Source organism: Octopus sinensis, linkage group LG1 (genome assembly GCF_006345805.1).
Source record: "Octopus sinensis linkage group LG1, ASM634580v1, whole genome shotgun sequence".
NCBI lineage: Eukaryota > Metazoa > Mollusca > Cephalopoda > Octopoda > Octopodidae > Octopus > Octopus sinensis.
The window spans coordinates 85898340-85923339 of NC_042997.1; the positions used below are offsets into that span (position 1 = coordinate 85898340).

Here is a 25000-nt window from a genome sequence, read left to right on the forward strand (position 1 = left end):
TCTCTTGTAATTAACTTTCCCCTAGAAATTCTGGAACATTTTAGAATTGATTATCCTTTTCACAAACACAACGAAATGGTTGAAATGAGATATGAATTCTTGAATTCACTACCTTTTTAGCTGAGACTCTTTAACCACCTGCTCTAACCACACACCTCCTTTTATTTCATTGTTTAACGAATCAGTAAGGTATCATTAAGAGATTGGAAATTCATGTGAGAGACATAGGTGTGTGGCTAAGAAGCTTGAATCTCAACCATGTAGGCTTGGGTTCTGTTCCTCTATGCAGTACCTTGGGCATGTCTTGTATTATAGCTCTGAACACACCAAAATCTTGTGAGTGGGTTTAGCAGACAGAAACTGGAAGAAGCCCATCATGTATATGAGTGTGTGTGTGTGTGTGTGTGTATGTGTGTGTGTGTGTGTATGCATGCATGATGTATATGTGTGTGTGCACACACACACACACACACACACACCACACACACACACACATATATATATATATATATATATATATATATATATAGATATATATATATATATAAAATAAACAATTTGGACAAATAAATATAAGTGGATTTGATAGTCAGAAACTGAAAGAAGCCTGTCATATATATATATATATATATATATATATTGGGTTGGCAAATAAGTTTCTGCTGTTTTTTTTTAATTTAAGTTTTTTAAAAGGTTTAATAAAAACAAACAACTGTTCACAACTTCTTCCCAATGTTCAGCAAGTTTTTCAATACCTCGTTGGTAGAAATCACCCAATTTCGACTTGAAAAAGTGATCCAACCAAGCTCACAATTCTGCATCAGTATTGAATGAAACTCCATGCATAGCATTTGAAAGAGATCAAAAAAGGTGGAAATTTGTTGGTGCCAAATCAGGAGAGTATGGTGGGTGTGGCAGCACTTCCTAGCCATGCATTTGAATGGTTTCCTTTGTCATATTGGCGATATGAGGGCGGGTATTGTTGTGCAGTAGAAGAACTCCATGCTGCCGATTAGGTCTTTTCTTTTGAACAGCTGTGTTGAGTCATTCCATCTGTTGAACATTGAGTTCCATGTTGACCTTTTGGTTCTGTTCAAGCAATTCATAATGGATAATCCCTTCCCCGTCCCACCATATGCACAACATCATTTTATGCAGATGAAGATCTTGTTTCACGCACGGTGTCACTTGTTTTCCAGGGTTAAGCCACTCCTTACGCTGCTTCATATTGATGTACTGGCACCATTTCTCGTCACCAGTAATGATTTGGTAAAGAAATCGTTGCTTGTGACCATGAGTTGAGCAATGACGAGTAAGTAAACTAGCAGAGATTGTGACTTGTTGATTTTTGTTGCTGTCACTTAAAGCATGCAGAACCCATGCTCCATACTTCTGAACCTTTCCCATCGAGTGAAGATGCTTCTCTATAGCATTCCATTTTCTCTGCCAGTTCCTTGTTGTTTGACAAGAATTTTCATGCAAAAGTTGAACTTGGAATACCAATCACGAGCGAGTCTTTCAGCTATGGTACCCTCTCCATACACAACACAAATGTCCCGAGCAGCTTTTGTGGCCTTAGAACTTTGATTAAAAGCAAAAAGGAGGTGTCAAAAATGCTCATTTTTCTTAAATTGACATTCCATTTTAATGATCTGAAAATAAACAAAAATTAACTAAAATTAACTAGAAAAAATACAAAATAGATTCCAAAATGATTCAAAAATAGGATTCTCAAAAAAAAAAATAGATTCCAAAATTTAAAAATGCAATAAATTCCCAAATTTAAAAAAACTTAGTTGCCGTCCCAATATATGTATGTATATATGTGTGTTTGTCCCCTCATCACCACTTCACAACCGGTGTTGGTATATTAGGCCCCTGTAACCTAGTAGTTCAGCAAAAGGGATTGACAGAAAAATTACTAGGCTTAAAAAATGAGTACTGGGTTCAATTTGTTCGACTGGAACCCTTTCAAAGTAGTGCTTCAGCATGACCGCAGTCAAATGACTGAAACAAGTAAAATGAATAAACATATATACAGGGTGCAAAGGGTAAATTGTCGCCATTTTATATTTTCGTGTATATGTATAGTTTGTTTTTGATTTTGTCAACTACACAGTATAGTAGAGTCAGTTGGGTACCATCTTTGAGAAAAACAGTACCATGACACAATTCACTCTGCCAGAAATTAGGAAATGACATGCTGTACTGTTTGGCATTCATGCTGGAAGCTCCAATATGAACACTTCAGAGTGTTTGGGTGTCAATCTGAGGACAAGTACCAAAAGTGATAAAAATCAAATATCCAGTCAACATCATGGTGTTTGGAGTGATCACTAGTGATGGCAATGTTATGCCTCCATTCATCTTCCCACACATCCTCAGACTCAACATGGAGGCCAACATCAAGTGTCTGGAAGAGGTAGTGTTGCCCAGGGTGAAGAGCGTGGCTGCTAGAAGACCTTATGTCTGGTAACAGGACTCTGCACCATGCCACATGACCAGGAAAGCCCAGTCATGACTGTTTGACATTTGGCCACCTAATTCCCCAGACTGCAACTCCCTTGATTATTGTCTGGGGTGCAGATGAGCAAGAGAGTAACAAAACTCCTTGTAACACCAAAGATAAACTGAAGGCAAGGATTATGGCAGCATTCACCAACTTAAACAGGGAAGCCATCCAGAAGAGTTGCGGGAGATTCTGAAGTTGTCTTGAGGCTGTGGTCGAAGCCAATGGCGATTTTATTGAATAAATTTACTCTTTAGTATTTCAAGATATTTTAATGTAATTTTGGTAAATATATCTGTTAAAATGTGATGTCTGCGATTTTCATTTTTGTGTAATTTAGACGACAGATTATTCACCGCACCATGTATATATAATATATATATATATATATATATATACACACAACAGACTTCTTTCAGTTTCCATCTAGCAAATTCATTCACAAGCCTTTGGTTGACCTGGGGGTAGAGTAGAAGACACTCAGGGTACTATACAGTGGGACTCAACTCAAGACCACTTGGTTAGGAAGTTAGCTTTGTAACCTATGATGCTTCCTCTGAATTTGTCCAAGTCATTCATGTCTAACATTTGCTGACATTTCATTTATAATATGTCAGCAGGGAAAATTAATTATTGAGAGGATTGCAGATAGAACATAGTAAATCTTTGCTATTGAGTTAATTACAAGTGATATTAATCTCTGGCCTTAAGCTAGAATTAGCTTAAAGATTGGCTTTGTCGTCATGAAAGAAATAACATGAAGAAACCATATCTTAGTGAGGAAACAGTAAAGTGCTGGCTTTTGATTATTCAGTTTTAACTACTTTAGGTCTCTTCATATTTGCTATTATTTGGCCATTTATGAAAATAAAATCCTGTGTAGAGGAAGAATTGTCAAGTTTCCAAATTATAAATATGTCCTTAGAAGTATGAAAAGCAAAATTGGTGATTAATTTATTCTTTTATTTGTTTCACTTATTCGACTGTGGTCATGCTTGGACTCTGCTTCAAAGGGTTTTAGTCAAACAAGTTGACCCTCCAATACTTATATTTTTAAGTTTGATTACTTATTCTATCAGTCTATTTTCTGAACTGTAATGCAAATAAATGTAGGATGCAAATAAACAATACTCGTCAAATGATGGAGGAGACAAAAACATACATACATATACATACACAGACACACACATACATACATATATATACATGCATACATACATACATGCATACAGACAGACAGACAGACATGTGCATACATACATACACATGCATACATACATGCATGCATGTATGAAGGGGTGCTGAAAAGTTCCTGGCTTTACCTAAAAGAAAATACAGAAGGATCAGTTAATTATGATTTTATTCAACATATTCCCCTCTCAGATTCACACACTTATTTCAGCAGTCCTTCAGTTTTTCTAAGCCTTGTTAAAAAACTCAGAAGTTTGGGCTTCCAACTAGGCCTTTCATGACACCCTTAACCCTTTCGATACCAACCCGGCTGAAACCAGTTCTGGCTCTGAGTACAAATGTCTTGTTTTCATAAGTTTTTAATTAAAATCTGCCACCAAACCTTAGTCACAATTTATGTTCCTAACACTAGCTGAATGATAACCAAGTTATTTTACTAAATTCTTTGTTATATTTAAAGTAATTGAAAGAAACACAGAACATCTCAAAATAAATACAGTAACGAAAGGGTTAAAGCCAGGAACTTTCCAACAGCCCCCATGAGTATGTGTGTGATGGACTTCCACAAAGTTTCTTGTCTACAAATTCACCGACAAGGCAGTAGGTTGGCCCAGGGCTTATAGTAGAAAACACCTACCCAAGGTGCTGTGCTCTGTGACTGAACCTGAAATCATGTGATTTGAAAGTATATACCTTCTCTTTTATTTTATTTTATTTTATTTAGTTATTTATTTATTTATTTATTTATTTATTTATTTATTTATATATTTATTTATGTACTTTTAAAGCTCTGTTACTGTACTGCGAATTTTCAATGTCAATTACATTGATTTAACCCATTGATAGCAACCCACCTGAGAGAGTCCCAGGTTTTTTAAGTTAATCTGATTTCATACTTTCCATTGAAATTTTGTGTTAATTTATGTTCCAAACTTCAGCTTAACATGACGGTTATTTTATTTTATTTTATTGAATTCTTTATTATTTTCAAAATTGATTGATTGATGCAAAGAAATATGACAACCAAAGGATTAAGTTGCCTAATGCAGCAAAGATACAAAGCTATCGTAGCTCTCTTACATAATCTGTACCAAACATTTTTCACTGATTTAATAATTAGTAAATTTTTTCTTAGGTATGTGTTCAGTATAATAGAATTTTCATAAACATAGGCACAGATGTGGCTGTGTGGTTAGAAGCTTGCTTCCCAACCACATAGTTCCAGGTTCAGTTCCACTGCATGGCACCTTGGGTAAGTGTCTTGTACTATAGCCTCAGGCTGACCAAAGCCTTGTGAGTGGATTTGGTACAGAAACTGAAAGAAGCCTGTCATATATATATGCATATATATATATATCATGTGTCTTTGTGTCTGTGTTGGTGTGTTTTCATTTCCATAACTTAGCAGATCAGCAAAAGAGACTGATAGAATAAATACCAGGCTTCAAAAAAAAAAAAATAATAATAATAATTTGACTAAAAATTCTTCAGAATGTTGCTCCTGCATGGCACAGTCTAATAATTGAGACTAGTATGATAATCAAATATTCCACCAATAATATAGTAGACAGCATCCTTTGGATTCCAAAATTGTTAAATTCCTAAAAAGCTTGCCATAACATGGAATTCCATAATGTGCTACCTATTTTCCCTTTGACTTTCATATAACAGCAATATTTACAGGAACTCAGTGGTTCCATAACATGAAGGAATCCTATATATTTTTAGACAAATTATTTGCAAATGTAGAAAACAAAATATTACCTTTTTTGTGTTCTAAATTCAAATCTTGCCAGAGTTAGCATTGGTCTTCATCCTTTTAGTCTTGTTTTGAGTTGGGTGTGAGTTCAATCATCAGGAACTTTTCTATTATGTATATTTTTCCACACCATTTATGGCTACCTGGTTAAAGAGCTTTCTTTGTAACAAGGTGCTTCTGGGTTCAGTCTTACTGTGCAGCACTTTGGACAGGTGTCATCTCCTATAACCCTGGGCTGACCAATGCTTTGAGAGTAAATATGTTGATGAAAACTGTGTGGAAGTCCTATATATACATACATATATATATATATATATATATCATCATCATCATCGTTTAAAGCGGACGTTAAACGATGATGATGATGATATATATATATATATATATATATATATATATTATATATATATATATATCATCATCATCATCGTTTAAAGCGGACGTTAAACGATGATGATGATGATATATATATATATATATATATATATATATATATATATATGTATATATACACACACACACACACACGTGTGTGGGTGTGAGTGTATTGACTTGTTTGATTATACCCTTCAAAATTATATATTGTGCACTTTATTGAGTCTTCTTATGCACATGACCCTTGGTCATTGGAAAAATTGTCTTGCATGAAACCAATCTGTGGTGCAAAAAATATTGGGGATCCCTCTACTAAATTGTTATTGACACTTAACACTACAATTATTAGTTAATATTCAGATATTCTACTTCTCTTACAAGCAAAAACCATGACTAATCAGATAAATTGAAAGGACTAAAATAACAATAATAAGAAGAACAATAACAATCAATTGTATTGCTCACCTACATTATGCCTACTTATGCAAAGATAATTTCCACATCGTTAATCATTAATCCTTCAAATGAATTGTTACTTAGCTAGCTTTGTATGACTTGCCGGATTATGGTATCTTTGACAGATGAGAAATTACAATATTTGAGATCTGTGTCATCTACAATATAAGTTAACCTCCTACAGCCTCAAAAATGATATTGGGAAATGTACCTTACTCATGACATATATCTTTACAGTTGAGCCAATGACAGTGACTTTATATGATTGCTTGATCTGTTAGAAACCAAATCTATTTTAAATCTCACTTGAATGTCTTCACCCTGTAGCATTTAAACCAGCTGTATCTGGCCAAAATATTTTATCTGTTTTATGTTCTAACCAGCCAGATATGATCTCTCACACCTACCCTACAATGTCATTCTGAAACTACAACAATCATATTATCGAACTCTCAATGCTACAAGATAATGTCTAATTAATTCAAAACAATGTGAATAAATAAGCATTACTTTTGACAGAAAAATCTAAATACTAAAAGGGTAAAAAAATATGGGATGGTCATAGTTGTAACCCCTTCCATTATAGGCCTACTCAGTGAAGATTGAGCTGTGGTTAAACAACAATGTCAACAACAGCTTATTTACACTTGATGGACACTGTCATTGGAAGAGAGAAAGTGAAAGAGAGAGAGAGAGAGATATATGAACGGAAGGAAAGTTAAGCGTTTTTGCTATTTATACTCAATAGTATGTTTGTGACAGGATACAAGCTGACTGTCTTATTGACTTGGTCAGCTGTGGCTATGTGAGATCAATAATTTAAAAACAATACATGCCCTTCCTGGGAATAAAAAAATCCAAATGTAAAGGAAAACATTTCTAAAAATGATCATATGCTATTTAGGTTAATTTGCATATTACTGCAATATAATTTTTCCTATTGAATTATTGTAATTGATTTCTTGATTATCAAAGAGTTTTCACATTGACAATATAGCATTGTCTGCTTCTTAACAAATCAATAATGAAATGATATTTCCTTCTACATTGAATAGAGGAAATGTTGATAATTCCGTTTTCTTTTCTATAATTCAAATTTCCAGTCAAAAAGATAAAAATAAAAATACAAAATTTTCAGTTGAAATTAGTTTGACTGAAAAACAATGATATCTTGAATTTTTCTTTATTCTATTTTTAAATTAGGTTAACAGAAACATTGACTGGCCAATTGAAATATTTAAAAGAAAGAAAATATATTAAAACAGAACAAGATTTTTACATTTGAAATGATTTTTTTTTATATCTGGATATAATTTTTGTTAATCTTTTAATTCCTTTTTCATAACTTTTTATTTATTTTTGTTGTAACAGTATTCAGTTTATTTTATCGATACAACCTTTAACTTTACAATTTCATTTTTGGCCTCATCTATTTCTTCAATGTACTGCTAACTTGCAAATAAAAGGAGGAAAACAGAATTATTTTAATTTACAAGATATTAGTTCAAATAATGGTTTGATTTATTTGAGAACTTATCCATTTCAAACTTAGAGCTGCAGTTAGCTAAATCAGATGAACACCAGCATATCCACCTATAGGGCCAAATATTTATATCCCATATTTGGCAATATACTGTACCTTAGTGAAAGTCTCATAAACTTCAATGTCCCATGGTATTCAGAGTTACTGCAGACTACAGTAAGCAGAAAAGGACTACAAATGACCCAGTTCATAGAAAAATGGATAACCAATCTAGAAGTTAGCCAATTAGACATTCATACCATATCACTGACCCTGCTTTATATCCATGGCTATGGGACTCAACTCTCCAGCTATCCACCTCACTTAATTATTTTTGCTAAGAGAAATCATTAGCAGTTCTAAAAATGTAGATTTTCTAAGCTTGCCGAACTGATTTTAACTTTTTGCAGATATAGCTCAGGTAATAAAAATGAGATCTATGGAGCTCAGTCTTTAGCAGCTTTCTAGAACTTACCATCACCATTTGCAGCTTTGTTTTGGTTAGTTTTTAGCTTACATAACTCAGCTTGAACTCTCATCTGGGGAATGCCAGCATAATTTTTCTTGAATCCCAGGAAAATAAAGTCTCTAGTGATGTTTTAATAGATCAGTAATGACAAGAAATAGATTATTCTAATTTGAGTATCTATATAATATTCTGCTTGTTCGTTAGCTTGTTATACCTTAGAGGTGGCAGTGAAGTGAATAAGAGGTGGAGTGATAGTGTGAGAAAGAGGGGACATGTGAATAGGGAAGAAAGAAGAGAGGAGTATAATAATATACTAAGGCCAAATGCATCTTGTGGTTAGTTGAAAGGAGAAGTGAAGAACAAGAGAATAAGATGATGAGACAAAAGAGAGAAAGAGAAATGTTAAAGATGTGCTGTAGTGTTGGGTGGGGGGAAAGGTAAAGAGAAAGATATATGTTTAGGACACAATGTTTAGCAGAGGGTGATGCTCTGGTGGTAAGATTAAAGAAAGGCAGATAGAGGGAGATGGACAGAGGAGGCAGTTACATTGAGAGAGAAAGAGAGAGGGGCAGGTAGCGTTTTTATTGTCAGAGTAAAGAGACATTGACAGCAAGAAGAAGTAGATATAAACAAACAGCTGAAATGAAATGAAATGAGCTTTGTTACTGAAAACTATAGTGATGATGATGATGATGATGGTGGTGGTGTGTTGATAGTGAAAAGTTGTTTTCTTTATTGAACTTAATCTATAATATTCTTCTCTTTGTTTATTCACACTTTAAGCTTTAGTTTGTTAGAGAGGAGGAGATGAAGTGAGAGAGAGGAAGAGGGAATGTGAGAGTAAGTGAGAGGGCAGATAGCCAGCCAATGCATTATGCTGTTACTCATGTGGTTTGTGGAAGTGAGAGGTGAAGAAAAAGAGAGAAATGTTAAAGACATGAAGAGGAGAATTACATGGTTAAAAAGTTTGTTGAAGAGGTAGAGAGAAAGAGCGAAATATAAAGTGCTTAGCAGAGGGAAATTTTTAAATCATATAAATATATTATTGTGACTGGTAGTGGAATAACTTATAAAAATGCAAATCATCTTTTCTTTCTTAAATAACTTCTCTTAATCATTTTCATTCTGTGGAATTTCCATGGGTCCCACCATATATATGTGTGTGTGTGTGTGTGTGTGTGTACTCATTCAAGGAAGGCTGTGGATTGATGGCCAGTAGAGTATTGGATAGAATGTATTGTAATAATTGTTTCAGATTTCTGTGTCCTGAGATCAAATCCTGCTAAGGTCACTGTCATCCTTTCAGGGTTGATATATAAAGTATCTGTTGAGTATTGGAGACCACTTCTTCTTTGTCTCTCTTTATCATTCTCTCAGAACTGGCCATGATATGCAGCAAGTGTTTGTAATGTCAGAAAGGATAGAATACCTTATTGATATAACTGTAAATCTCCACAGATTTCAGAACAACTAGAACAACTCACACTTTAAGAGTTGGTGACTGTAGAAAAGGCTGATACTTCATAGGGAAAGAATACTTTCATTTATTATTTTTTTTATCCTTTTCAACAATGGAGACTTGCTTGGCCTTAGATGATCATTGGCATCCATTGATATTGACATAAGAGAGAAAGGAAAATTAGCTGCAACATTCATGTGGTTCTCAAATGTATTTAATTGTAGTAAGTGAATTGAAATAACCATAACTAGGATCAAAATATATTTTAAGTTGTTCAACACATACCTGCATTATAAAAGGATATGGATAAGGATTAGGAGTCAATGTACAAGAAATGGTAGCCAAACCCTCCTCAAAACATGTCTTACTATGTTAAAAAGGAAGGTAATATTGGATGATATAGTTCAAGATATATTCTCTGGAGAAAAAAATTGGAGTGAAAGAGAAGATGGGTGTGACTAGAATGCTTTTGATTATAAATGTATTCAAGCATGATTGGCCTGGGGCTAAACAGCAACAGCAGGCATTAATGTTGATGATTATATTGATCGTGATGACAAGGTGATGATGTTAATGATGAAGATGCCATTAAGTACACTTCACTATCATCTTATGAACAACTCAAATAAATTTCTTTTTTTGTTTAATTATAACAATTGTAATGTGTATATATATGTGTGTGAGTGCAGGTCAGACAAGTATGTTTAGAAATTAATCTTGCTTTCTTAGTGTTCTATGAACACATTGTTTGAAAACTGCTGTCTTAACTGAGGAGGTATTTTTTAGATTTCTTATAATTATATTTTATTTTTCTAAATACTTTTTCATATATACACGGTACACAATTATTTTTTCTCTTTCCTGCTCTATACTTTCTATGCAAACACTGAGTGATTATAATTTTTTAATTTCATTTTCATCTTTTTTTTTTTTTCTTTTGGTAAATGCATTATAGAATTTTTATTTTGAGAAATACATCCATCTTGATTGTTGTTAAGTTTTATATTTACATAAAGAATATTACACAAAATCAATGTCAAATATTTCTCTTTTTTTTTTCAGAACAGGAAAAAATAGGATTTATCTTTTTATCTTTTATTTATTATTAGAGTTATTCTTGGAATATTTTCTTCACCATTGTTTTCTTATTATTTGTCTTCAATTATTGATCCTTAAGTTTATATATTTTCTTAAATTATATTTTATATGACACTAAAAGCTATCGATTATCTGAAACTAATTATCAAATTTACAATGAAAGACTAAGCAAATTTGAACTGTAATGTTTCATATATTCTATATATATATATTTTAGTAATTTTTTTTGTTTTACTTAGGGCAATGACATTATATTTTTTTCTTGTTATTCTTTTATGTAAGGAAAAATTAAAGAATTTGAATTGACTATCATCCTCATCATCTTTACATATCTGTTCTCTTCTATATTTGCGCAAGCATAGTATCTCTCCACTTGTCGCTGTTCTTTGTCATCTCTTTCAGGATCTTCATGTGATCGATCTTCATCACTTCATTCCATGTCTTCTTCAGCCTTTCTTTTCTATAAATTTCAATCAGTTAGATTGCTTGACATCATCTTTCTCCATATCCATTACACATTACATATCTATAAGGGCTCAATCTTTTCTCTTGTACACTACATCTGATTCCTTTTATAGACAGTTTTTCTCTCAGTTCATTTTGCTTCCATTGGTCATTCACATTAATATTACAAATCCAGTTGAATATGCATACCTCATTTCTTTCCACCATTCACACATCCTCTGCATTAAATGCCCGTTTCCTACATCACTACAGTTTGTACAATATTTATCAAGCAATAAGTATTTTAACCCTTTTGCTATCATATTTATGCTGAAATACATTGTCTTTGTTTCAATTGATTTTGAAAATAAAGAATTTAGTAAAAGAACTTTCTCATTATCAAACTGATGTTTGGAACATAAACTGACATGAAATTTTGATAAAAGGTTTTAATTTAGATGACTTTAAGACAGGAAACTTGTATCATAGAACTGTGGTTTGTATTAAATAGTTTAAGACCATTTTCCTTGTTAAAATGTGTATTGGCTTTGTGAGTTCTATGATAATATTTTTTTTATTATAGTTGCTGCAGTTCCCCCTTTTAAGGCAGTGTTTTACAGTCAGATGCCCTTTTTGACATCAGCTCTTTTAATCAGTTCATATGACATGGAGATATGGTTTATTTATTCTAAAATCAAGATACTCCATACATAAGCATCATATAATCTACTCTCCACTTGGACAGTGGGTTTGTTTGCTATCAGCAAATGTGATAGTCCTTTGAACTTTTTCCACCCTGTTTTTGCTCTGGTAATTGTTTTCAAAACACTAACTTACCTCCCTTACTGGTAACAGAAGCTCAACTACTTTAAGAATATTCTGCATATTTACAGGAATTCATTTCACAGGTGTTGTTACTGTTAACACTTCTTGTGCATATCTTATTTACGAAGACATCCTTCTTTGCCTGCCTTTCTTTCATTCTCTTGTACTTCTTGTGAATCCCTAGCTTATTTACATTGGGTACATCATCATCATCGTCATCATCATTTAATGTCTATGTTCCATGCTGGCACAAATCGGATGGTTTGACAAGATCTGATAGGTCCAAGGACCATGTCATGCTCCAGTGTCTTCTGTGGCATGGTTTCTATGACAGAATGTTCTTTGTAAAGCCCTGGGTGCTTTATTTTGAGCCTCCTGCACTTGTTGGATCACCATGCAGCTCTCATGCAATGTATGAATATAGAAGGGCAAAAACAACTATTGTCTTTAGAAACTAGTGGTGGCTACAGCCAGGAAAAAAAAAGACTCAATAAAATTTGCAAAATTGAAATATGTCATACACTGTGAAAAAGGTGAATGCTAATATTTCTAAGAGAGACCTACTTCAGAGATGAGGTGGAGAGATATGTATTAGATGTCTGTAAATGATGTGGAATTTATGTAAGAAAAAATGAGAGAAGGATGAGACCATCAGAAAGTGTTGATGGTGAAAGGTCACAGGTCAGAACAATTTAGTGAAAAAACAGAGAATTAAAATATCTGAAGAGTTTCTGTGCATAGAAACATATATATGCAACAAACATGTGTATTCATTATATACTTACACATGCAATTGTGGAGAAGATAAAGAGTTAAATGGATTAAGATACAAGATAATAGTCATATATTTGCATACAAACTGAAACACTTAAACATAAGTGTAGGTTTAGGCATTTACACATACGCACATAAGCTTTATATATTGTGTGTGTGTATGTCTATACATATATGTGAGTATATGCATACATGTATATATGTATATGCATGTGTATATCAACTAGTGACATATAGTGATTGTTAACAGAAAGTGTGCTATGGTGCTGAACTTACTAAATTGGTGTAAGTATAAACTTAGAAATATATTTCATCTTCAACCTGACTTGATCATTGTTTCTGAACGTGTATTACTAGATTTGGGAACAAATTAGCACCAGATATCACAATAATACTCTCTTTTACTCTCTTTTACTTGTTTCAGTCAATTGACTGTGGCCATGCTGGAGCACCGCCTTTAGTCGAGCAAATTGACCCCAGGAATTATTCTTTGTAAGCCTAGTACTTATTCTATCGGTCTCTTTTGCCAAACTGCTAAGTTACAGGACATAGACACATGAGCATTGGTTGTCAAGCGATGTTGGGACGGACAAACACAAACACACACACGTATATATATACATATATACGACAGGCTTCTTTCAGTTTCCATCAACCAAATCCACTCACAAAGTTTTGGTCAGCCCAAGGCTATAGTAGAAGACACTTGCCCAAGGTGCCACACAGTAGAACTGAACCCGAAACCATGTGGTTGGTAAGCAAGCTACTTACCACACAGCCATCCTAAAAGTTTATCATCTTTGAATGGATGTAAAGTACTGATATCCCACTGTCCTAGGAAAGAACATGTTGTATGATGAGGCCCTAGGTTTCTTTCATGTAGGAAAAAAGTTGAGCTGATCATGACTGGAATATCTTTGATCATGCATTTACTTAGTCAGAGTTCACCTACAGTAAAAAAACAACATGAACAACAAGTTTCTGCCCTGCATAAGAAGTTTCTATCTTCCACAAGTTTTCAGAGGAAGAGTACAGCAGATTGAATCAAATCTCAGTATTATAACTTCTGATATTATATACAAGTAGAACTGAAGCTGTAGAATTTGAAATAAAAAAATAAAAAAGCAAAAAACAGATGCTGAAATAAAAAGCAAAAAACATATGCTGAAAATATTTTAGCCAGCATTCCACCATTTCTAGGACTCCACTAACCTAATTTTCCTTTTTCTATTTTGATATATAATTTCATAACATTATTTCACACACACACACACATACACACACATGAAGCCAACTTGTGACCAAGTTCCTAAACTTCCTAAACTCAGTAAGTCTGTGCAAGCATTCCTAGAGTCCAAGAAGTTCCCATGTATGAATTTGTTTTGAGTGGATAAAGTGTTGCACAACCTTGCACCTTTTCAGTGCAATCAGCTATAAAGCAGTTTTATTCTGGTGGACCCCCATAGCCATTCAATGTTTACAGTCTAGTTTTATAGAAACTTCTTTCAAAATTCCTATTTTGTTTTTCGTACATTAACCTGTGTTCACTATGTAAAATGTTAAAGAAAGAAACAGCTGTTTCTTACAATACATACCAATACATACATCTAAAGTAAAATTTTTCAAGGGCCCTTAAAATACTATTGTGAATCCCCAGTTTACTGTTTTGTTGTGTGAACCCCAACAAAAATTGTATATGGACCCTGGTTGAGAACCACTGGTTTAGGGGGATAAAGAATGTAATATTGTGATGTTTATGCCTTCCCCAAGTGTATTAGTAGCCAAAGAAAAAGAAAAAAAAACCTTAAGTGATCTTAAATCTAAAGGGAATATAAACTAGATCATGATCTATGCTTGCTGCTAGCTTACAATTTATTCTGCAGCACCCATCATCTCTGATGATATTTATTGAAACTGAATACGATTATTCCCATTACAGAAATGTATATTAATATTTTTTATGACTATGGATAATTTTATATATATATATATCATTATTTTGTGTTTATTATGTCTAGATTCTTTCTCAGTTTTAGAATCACTGAATTTGATTGATAACATTTAGTATATATTGTTCTTGGTATTTTCTTTAAAGTTTTTCTCTTATGTTCTCTTCGACTTTAGCCAATCTTCGTATGGCCTTCTATGCTTCTGATTTGGACTGCCAATAACCTATAACATAGGTTATTGAATTCTCTTTGTGCATTCTCATTATAACCTTTTCACTCTTTTTCTCATACGCACTTCAAGTTTTGTTGTCTATTCGGCAGAGCGTTTTAAAATCTTTTCTTTGAATTTATGTTTTGTGGCCAGTAATTCACACTTATCTCATATTCTGCTTCAGTATTGTGGTTTTTTATACTCAACAAATAAACTTAATAAGGCATAATGGATGGATGGAAGGAGAGAAGGATAACTGAAGTACTTAACAAGACACAGATCTCTACTAGTTTTAGGTTGATTAAATACAAGTTCTGTTTATTCTGTGGTCAGTACTAGGAAGGGCATTCAATAGTGAATGCAGTAAAACACAAACACACACACACAAGCACACAAATATACATGCACACAAACACACACACACATAAGCACACAAACACACATACACACATAGAAACACAGACACATATACACATTTAGAAAGAGAAAGAGAGAGAAGTTGCACACATGAAAGCTTAATGCAATAAATGTACATGAGTAAATAGAAACAAAATGTGTTAAGACTTATTTTGAAGACTTCTTTTCATAATTTTGATTCTGTAGAGTAGTGTTTCTAATATACCAGGACCAGTTAACTATATTTTTCTAGTAGCAGACATTGATTTGGTGTGTTGTATATTGTCAAAAGAAAACACTATTGCCTTAGTCAGCATCATCATTATTATCTTCAGCCTTCAATTTATCCATTCTATCACCAAAACAGGTGGATGTCCAATATAATTTTGACTCATTCATGAAACCTCAGTTCTTTGTCCAAAATCTTTTGAGAAAGGTTAATCATCACAACATTTCATTTCCCCACCTCTCCTCTGATCAACGCTTATTAAAACCACTAAAATGGAGAGCCGGCAGAATCATTAGGATACCGGACAAAATGCTTAGCAGTGTTCCCTCTGGCTTTATGTTCTGAGTTCAAATTCCTCTAAGGTCAACTTCACCTTTCATCCTTTTAGGGTTGATAGAATAAGTACCAGTTGAGCACTGGGGTTGATGTAATTGACTCCTCATCCCACTAAAACATTGCTGGCCTTGTACCAAAATTAGAATTATTTAAGACAACTAAAAATACTAACCAAATTTCTCTAAGATTATACCTTAAGCTCATAGAAATCTTTGAATAAAAAAGTCTTTATTAATGTGAGAAAATGCATACTTTCTGAGTCAAAGTGGTCATATATGGAATGCTTTTGATCATAGGTTTGTTCAGTTGGGTCTGAATGGAGTTAAACAACAATAATGAATAAATTTATTTCTTCTTTTTTGTTGCTGTTTAACCCTAATTCACCCCTAATCATCAAACCTATCATAAAAGACATTCCATACATGACCATCACATTTTTTCCCAATGTGCAGGGAATCTATACCACATTATCAACATGTTTTTCCCTAAAATGCTAGTGTGTGATTTGAGGGAGATTTGGCTGCTAGTTCTAGCAACCATGTAGAGTCTCTCTTGTTTACCTGAAATGATAGCAGAATGAAAGAAATGATCAACCACTAAATCATTTGACTGTAGCCATACTGGGACACCATGTTGAGGGGCTTTAGTTGGACAAATTGACCCCTAATACTTAGTTTTTCTTTAAAGTTTGCTACTTATTCTAGCAATCTTTTTTGCGAAACCTCTAAGTTATGGGGATATAAACAAAACAACATCGAACACAATCACAAAGACACACACACAAGCAAATGACAAGCTTCTTTCAGTTTCTGTCTGCCAAATCCACTCACAATGTTTTGGTTGGATCAGTGCTATAGTAGAAGACCGACAATCATCCTTGTCATCACATATCTCTTCTCTTCTTTATAGTTGCATGAGTATAGCATCTCTCCACTTGATGCTGTTCTTTGTCAACTCCTTCAGGGTCTTCATGTAATCAGTCTTCATCATAAGGTACCACACAGTGGGACTGAACCAGGAGCCATGTGGTCAAGAAGCAAGATCCTTACCACACATCCACACTTGCTCCTCTTTATATTATGCACTTTATGTTTATTTCATTGTAATATAGATAAAAAAAAATATTTAAAAAAAGACAGGAATTCAGTGCCCATATTATTGTGGGCTTAATTTATTGGCACATGTAAAAACTGTGACTTGCACAAGTGTGGAAAAGAGGCACTAATAGAAGTGGTATTTTTCAAAATAAAGCATTCTTCAGGCTGCAATATCCAATAAACTAAAAATGAAATTTGAATGCTTGTTTTTTTTGCTTCGGTGTGACCCAGTACAAATGATCCATGGTTGGGGATCCCCAATCAAAAGAATTCCAACAATCATCAACTTTTCTTTCTCTTGGGTATTGCCTTTTTTAAAACTACATTATGCAATGTCTTTCTCTCTCTTCAAGATGCTGTAGGGTAATTTGAGAGAGATTTGGGCTGCTATTTTTAGCAATTTGAGCGACCAGGTAGAGGCTGTCTTATTAGCAGGCATTGTAGATATTGATGGTAGACTTCTGGTGGACAGAGTGTTTGAAGCAAGCACAATTCTCAGTTGTGGTTTTTCATTAACTCTGCTAATACTCCTGGGAAAGACACAAATATTGCAAGTTCTATTACATTTTCCCACTGAATTGTATATGTCTGATAATCAATTGATGGATTCTTTTGATCATGAAAGGTCGTGCACTTTTTGAAAATACATATTATTTTAATCAGGAACTCATTCTGTAGCTAAAATTGTGAAATCTCAGGAAACTTTCCATTCATATTACTTTGATAACATATTACTTATTTAGTAAGAAGGAAAAAAATGGTGTTCCCTACAACACACACACACACATACACATACACACACACACACTTTGTTGTATCATAAGAGGGTCCTTGTGCCAATAATATATAATAGAATATAATATATATTAATATATATATATATATATATAACATCATCATCATCATCATCATCATCATTGTCATCATCAACCTTGAACGTCTGTTTTCTATGCTGGCATAGGTTGGACAGCTTGATAGGAACTGGCAAAGCCAGGGGTCACATCAGGTTCCATAGTCTGTTTTGCCTTGGCTTCTATGGCTGGATGCCCTTCCTAATGCCAACCGCTTTAAGTACTGGGTGCTTTTTATGTGGCACCAGCACTTTTTACATGGCACCAGCACCAGAGCTTTCTATAAGGCTTTAGCACCCACATATATCTCACACACATACAAAACCATATATTTGAGGGGATTCCATTAATTGTTATCTTCATTGTCATCATAAATATTATCATCACCATTTTTTATTGTAACCATCACAATTAGCTTTGTCAACATGACCTTCAAAATCAATATTATCCTCCACTCTAACCATCATCATCATCACTATTGTCATCATCACCATCATTGTCATTGTTATTTTCATCATCATCCTTATGCTTTCTGTCACCACTGCTATTGTTCATTTCTTTTCCAAAATGCAAGTTTTTGATTTCATATCATTTTCACAATTCTGTGATCACATATTCTTTTTATTGTTAAAAAAAAGAACTAACAATAATAAGAATATGCTATCAGTGCTATGAAAAGCAACTCTTTCTCTCTGGGAGAGTTTTCAAATATGCTTTATGCAATTTTCAAGAATGGATGAACTTTAAAAAAGAAACAACTTTTTTTGGCATTTGATTTGATTCAAAAATAACTCACTATGTTATTGAATATTAAATATCATTTTCTCTATTTTTATTATTTTTTTATATCCTCATGAAACTAGCATCAAAACATATTGTTCCTTTGAATTGCACTAGCTTACCCAAGTATTTTATTGAAAAATTATGTTTCCATGGTAGACAAGGGCCTCACATTGCTGGTTCTTACTTCTCTTTAGACTTTTCTTGTATTAAACAGATATGAGATAAATCTTTAGTTTTCAGCATTAAGCCAATAATAGATAACTCTTTCAGAGAAAAGACTTATATATTTTTTTTTTTTTGCTTGTAACCATTTTACCATTTTTGCCAAAAAATTCATTTATATTTTCTCAAATATAATAGCTCAAACTATTCCCTCATTTGCTCTGGGAAAAAATAATAAATGAGACTATTGACTCTTTCACTGTGCAAAATATATTTGCATTCTCATGTGAGAAACAATATCAAGATATCCAGCAGTGATTGAGTATTGTTTATCAAGTTTCAACAGTATATAATGGCAAAGAGCATAACCACTGCTCTGACTAGCACAATCATCATCATCATCATCATTTTAAGCGCCCACTTTTCCATGCCTGCATAAGTTAAATGAAGTTTATTGATGCAAATTATTTTCTGCAGATGGATGCACTTCTTGTCTCCTAACCTCACTTTTTTACAGTATTTTTCAACAATTATTAATACTGAGAGCTAATATTCATCACCATTTAAATGAGGATGTTCTGTTAGAACAAACTATACTGCAGTAGATACCATAAGAAAAACTCTGATGTTGGCTTTTAGTGCAAAATGCACATTTGTTTATATCACTAGTGGGGAGATAAATCTGCGCCATCTCTTGTACTGAGATCTCTTGATTATGTGATTTCAAACTTTCTTGGTCTTATTAGTGATAAATGCTCGGCTGCTAGAGATAGCAGCGATTCATTTCCCTGATAACAATATATAGAAAAACAGAGCTAGTGTTGCAATTAGCCAATGAGCTTGTTAAAAAATATATATTAGTAACAAAGGCAGTATCAAATACTGAGAGATAATATTTATCCCCACTTAAATGTAGACATTACACAGTATACTTGGTGTGTTTAATCAAGGCACCAGTACTAGGTGGTTTTTCATGTTCTTAACATGATTAAAGGTTCCTCTCAAACCCACATGTTTTCTGCTTATTTGCCAATCACTTTGCATAGTGCTACAAGTGCATTTTTATATTAGTACTGGCCTGTGAGAAGTGTCATGCTCCTTGACAAGGATTTACTTGACCCCATATTGTCTCCACTCATTTGCTAACCACTTTAATGTATGTAGGTAAGTAGGTTGGTATGTATGTATATATATATATATACATACATACATATATAAATAATCATCATCATCATGTCTACCTTTCCATGCTTTCATGTGTTGGTCGGAGTTTTATTGAGGCAGATTTCCAATGGCCAGATGCGCTTCTTGTTGTCAACACTTGCCTGTTTCCAAGTGAGGTAATATTTCCTTGTGGCCAGACATGTTCTAATAGAATACTGAAAACGAATAACACTGCCCGTATGACAGTGACAATAATTTTACAACTATCATGCAATATCAAGATAAAGACACACAAACACATCACAGGAACACGTGTGACAGGTTTCTTTCAACTTACATCTATCAAGTCCACTCACCAAAATTTGGTTGACTCTGGGCTATAGTAGAACACACTTGTCCAAGGTGCCATGCAATGAGATTTAAACCTGGAACCATGCAAACCAGGCTCATATGAATGCTTTGAGCTTTTGTTTTCGATGCAAATAATGATTACTATCCAAAGATCAGCATTCTAGAAGTGTGTTTTAAAAATTGTTTACTTACATCAGAGGAGACGTGCATAGTTATAGACTAATTCTTATACACATGTTATTGATGTATTCATTGAAAAATCTCTTGTAATTACTAATAATGCATGATTGGTTGCGGCACTTTGTGAAGCCTTCAACACCTTTTAACAAGTCTTCTTGCAGATTTTCTTTCTTTCCATATTTTTTTAACATCTTTCATAGCCTATCATTTCTTATGATTACAAAAGCAGAAAAAAAAAGATGTATTTAAAATAAAATGATTAATTGAAAAAGGAAAAAATAAGGACTAAATAGAAAAGAATTACAAGAAAACAAGATTTTAATTAAAATAATTATGTAATTGGTTTTAATTTACTTTTGGTCTAATTACATTTCTTTTACCTAGAGTATTCGCTTACATCATCAGTGGTGGTGGAGTGGGGTTGAAAGGTGGTGGTTATGATGGTGTTGTTGGTGGTGTTGCTGGTGTTGGCAGTGGTGGTGTTGGTGGTGGTGGTGGTGCTCTTCCTACTTTCATTAGCATTATTATTATTTTCTTATTCTCCCACATCTATCTATTTGCACTTACTTTGTAAAGATAGTTTTTCAGGAAGTGGTTTAATTAAAAGTTCTTACATAGATCCACAAATGCTCACAAATGTTATTTATGCATGTAGATATTCAAATATACACACATCATTACATATAGTCACACAAACTCACATGTATTTGTGTGTGTGTGTGTAGAGAGAGAGAGGCACAGGTGCAGCTGTCTGGTAAGAAGTTTGCTTTCCAACCACATGGTTCCATGTTCAGTCTCACTGCATGGCAGCTTGGGCACGTGTCTTCTACTATAGCCTTGGGGCAACCAAAGCCTTTTGAGTTAATTTGGTAGACAGAAACTGGATAGAATGTGTGTGTGTGTTTGTGTCTATGTTTGCTCCACCACCACCACCACTGCTTGCCAACCAATGTTGATGTATTTACAATCCCATAACTTAGCAGCTTATCAAAACAGATCGATAAAATAAGTACCAGTCATAAGAAAAAAGTACTAGGTTCAAGGCGGTGCCCTAGCACGGCTCCAGTTTAATGAATGGAATAAGTAAAAAATAAAAGATAAAAATGATATATGTACACGCATGCATGCACACACATACACACACATAAATATATATATATAAGAGGAATAAGGTATTTCAAATACGATACAAGATAAATTTTTGGTTTGTTGAAAGTATCTTCTCTGCTAGAGAAGAATAAACAAATACCTCATGGCAATTGCCATTAGCTCCATATGAGAGTTGGCAATAATCTAAAGAATCCTCTGAAATTGACATGCGACCAAAGAAAGACACTCTGATTATCTGAAGACAGAGAGACAGCTGTAAGCACGTTTCTGCCTTAACAGATGCAATCAATTCAGCAGTTGCCCAACCTTTAAAAGATGTAGATTGGAGAATTTTGTAAATCCAGCAGTATTTCTTTGCTACACGAGATAATCCAGGAGAGGGCAAACAGAAATCTTTATATATAAAAGAAAGGTTGTGTGTCTGTCTACTCCGATTTAGATTCCTAACTACTCCCACATTTTGCGGTGCAGTTTAACCAAAACCGGGTATCTTATAGTCGTGATTCATATCAAGCCCTTCTAGGTATTAGCGCATGTCTACAATGAGTCTACGATTTTAAAAATAATTTACCATCATTTTTTTCCATTTTAATGCATATTTTTAAATAAAGGGAAGTAACTCTCTAAAAATGTCTACGATGAGTCAACGATTTAAAAAAAAATTTACCATAATTTTTTTTCCATTTTTAATGCATTTTTTGCTATTTTGTGGCTATAACTCTCTAAAAATGCTTTATAGTTATTTCCCTTACAAACCCGAGCAATGCCGGGCGATACTGCTAGTGTTATATATTTCTGCTTACATAAAGATGGAGGTGGATTAAATTTTTGCTCATATCAAGTAGTACAGCAAACTCTCTCCAGGACATACTGAGAGAAATTATCTCAGTTGAGAAAAGCAAATACTATGGCACTGTCTTCTGTACCCCTAATCTTATTGCACCATGTTCCTACTCTAGAGGAAATAGCTCAACGCAATCTCTTCCAGATTCCTATAAAAGCAACGTAATCTCTACCAGATTCCTACATAAAAAAAAAAAGATAACATGCTAAAATTAGACAACTGATCACATTGCAGCTTTTTAGTCAAGTGTGTTTATGACTCAGTGTTAATGGCATCTGCCTTAGCTGTTGTTTACTTTTGTTTTTGATTAAAAAAATGAATGAACTTCTTTGTGATGAAACAAGTGTGTGATGAACCCAGTACATTGTAGAGTAAACAAGCAAGGCCTAACCTCTTTATTGTTGAGGAAATTATTGATGATATGTACTCTTTAGATTAAAAGCTTACCCTTACACAGACACTGAGAGTGATTTGGACAATCAAATTGGCTAAAAGGATGAGGAAAGTAACGATTTGGTTGAACAAATATAGTAGTTGAGAGATAGGCCTATTATTGTTATTCTCTTCATTTTTTTTTTCTGGGTTTCTGCAACATTAGTTTGCCTGTAATGAACAAATATGCTAGTTGAGAGAAAGGCCTACTACTGTTATTCTCCTAAAAATTTTTGTGTTTCAGCTCTTTAGTTTGTCTGCGATCATTACTCTTGAGCTGAGGCTAGGTGAAGGGTAAAGGTAGGCACATCAGCCCAGGTCTGAATGGGTTAAAACTGAAGATGCAGACAAAACACAAGCACAAACTGAAATTGTTAGACATACTTCTGGATATACATTTGTATCCTAGTACATGGGTCAAAGAAACCTAAGAGTCACAGTAAAAGATGCTGGACATGATGTTAGCCCATGGCCAGAAGTGAACTGTATTACAGTATGGGAGATTGGTCACATTATGCTTGACAAAAGGTAAACTGTGGTCAAGTCTAAAGGCCACAAAGCCATACCAGAAATGTGACTAGCAGAAGACACTGAGATGAAATGCATAGGATCGATGATATGGGGTAGGAAACCTAGTCATTAGATTTGTCATAGTAAAACACATCTTAGCACATCTTCAAAATAGAACTGGGTAGTTTAAGCAAAAATAAAGAAAAAGAATTAACATTAGGCCTAGTATCACAAATAGAGAAGCAAATATAAAAAAAAAAAAAATTAAACCTTGTTAATTGGCAGAATCATTAGAGTGTTGGAAAAATGTCTCAAGGTATTTGTTTTGGCTCTTTATATACTGAGTTCAAATCCTCTTAGGTCAGCTTCGCCTTTCATCCCATCAGGTCGATAAAGTAAACTTACCAATTTAGTACTGTGGTCGAAGGTATTGACTCTCCCTAAAAATTGCTGGCCTTCTGCCTAAATTAGAAATCATTAGAAGTAGTAGTAGCAGCAGCACTACCACTCCACTGACACAAGAACATCTTTTACTGCGTACGCATGGGTGTATGGCCTGTGCGGGTTGGTTGTCTGTTCTGATTTTATCTCTAGGTTGTTCTATTCTAAATAACTATATCTATTTGGTTTGCCTTGGTAAAACACACACACACACACACACACACACACACACACGTGCGCATGCAAACTGAAGGATAATAATGATGATAATAATAAAAATAAGACTACTGAATAATATTATTAATAATAATAACAGTAATAATAATAATTACAACAACAACAGCAAAAACAGAACAGCAGCAATAATATTAAATTATCAATAGGAAAAACTAAGAGTAATTTAATAGAATAGGGGAGCTTCGGAAGCATTGAAAGCAAAGATTTTCATTCGATTTGAATGGGTCTTTAATTAAGATGGATTTTTGTCTGAAAAAAGTCATTTGTGAGGTTAAGCTGGTAGATTATTATACTGACAACACTTAGTGATGAGTTCAAAAATCCTATATCAATCATTTTGTTACTTCAATGCTGTTGTACAAGTTACATGTAACAGACACAGCTCTAAATTTCAGACTATTCATAGTTGAGTGATCAGGAATCGGAAGGATATCAGCTGTAAAGAATAATCATCTGTAAAGAATCATTTCCTCAAAACTACTACTACTAACAGCAGCAACAGATGCATGCAAGCATGGAAAAATGGACATTTAAATGATGTTGATAGAAGAATCTATAAAAATATATATATAAATATACAAATATGCATGTGTGTATGTGTGTGTGTATATATATATATATATGCATGTGTGTATGTATATATATATATATGTATGCTTATATGTATGTTGTATATATGTATGTATGCTTATATGTATGTACGTATGCTTGTATATATATATATATACACAAATGCATTCATCATACATACATACATATATATCTATCTATATACAGATAGTTGAAATTTACAGAAAAACAAAACAAAACACAAAGACGGATGTGTAAACAACAAA

At 33.6% G+C, this 25000-nt stretch overlaps 1 protein-coding gene across 1 annotated transcript in view; it reads left to right on the forward strand.

Moving 5' to 3' along the window:
- Nucleotides 1–25000, forward strand: part of LOC115211044 — a 469379-nt gene that overhangs the window by 98924 nt on the left and 345455 nt on the right. The gene's annotated exons all lie outside the window — the stretch shown is intronic.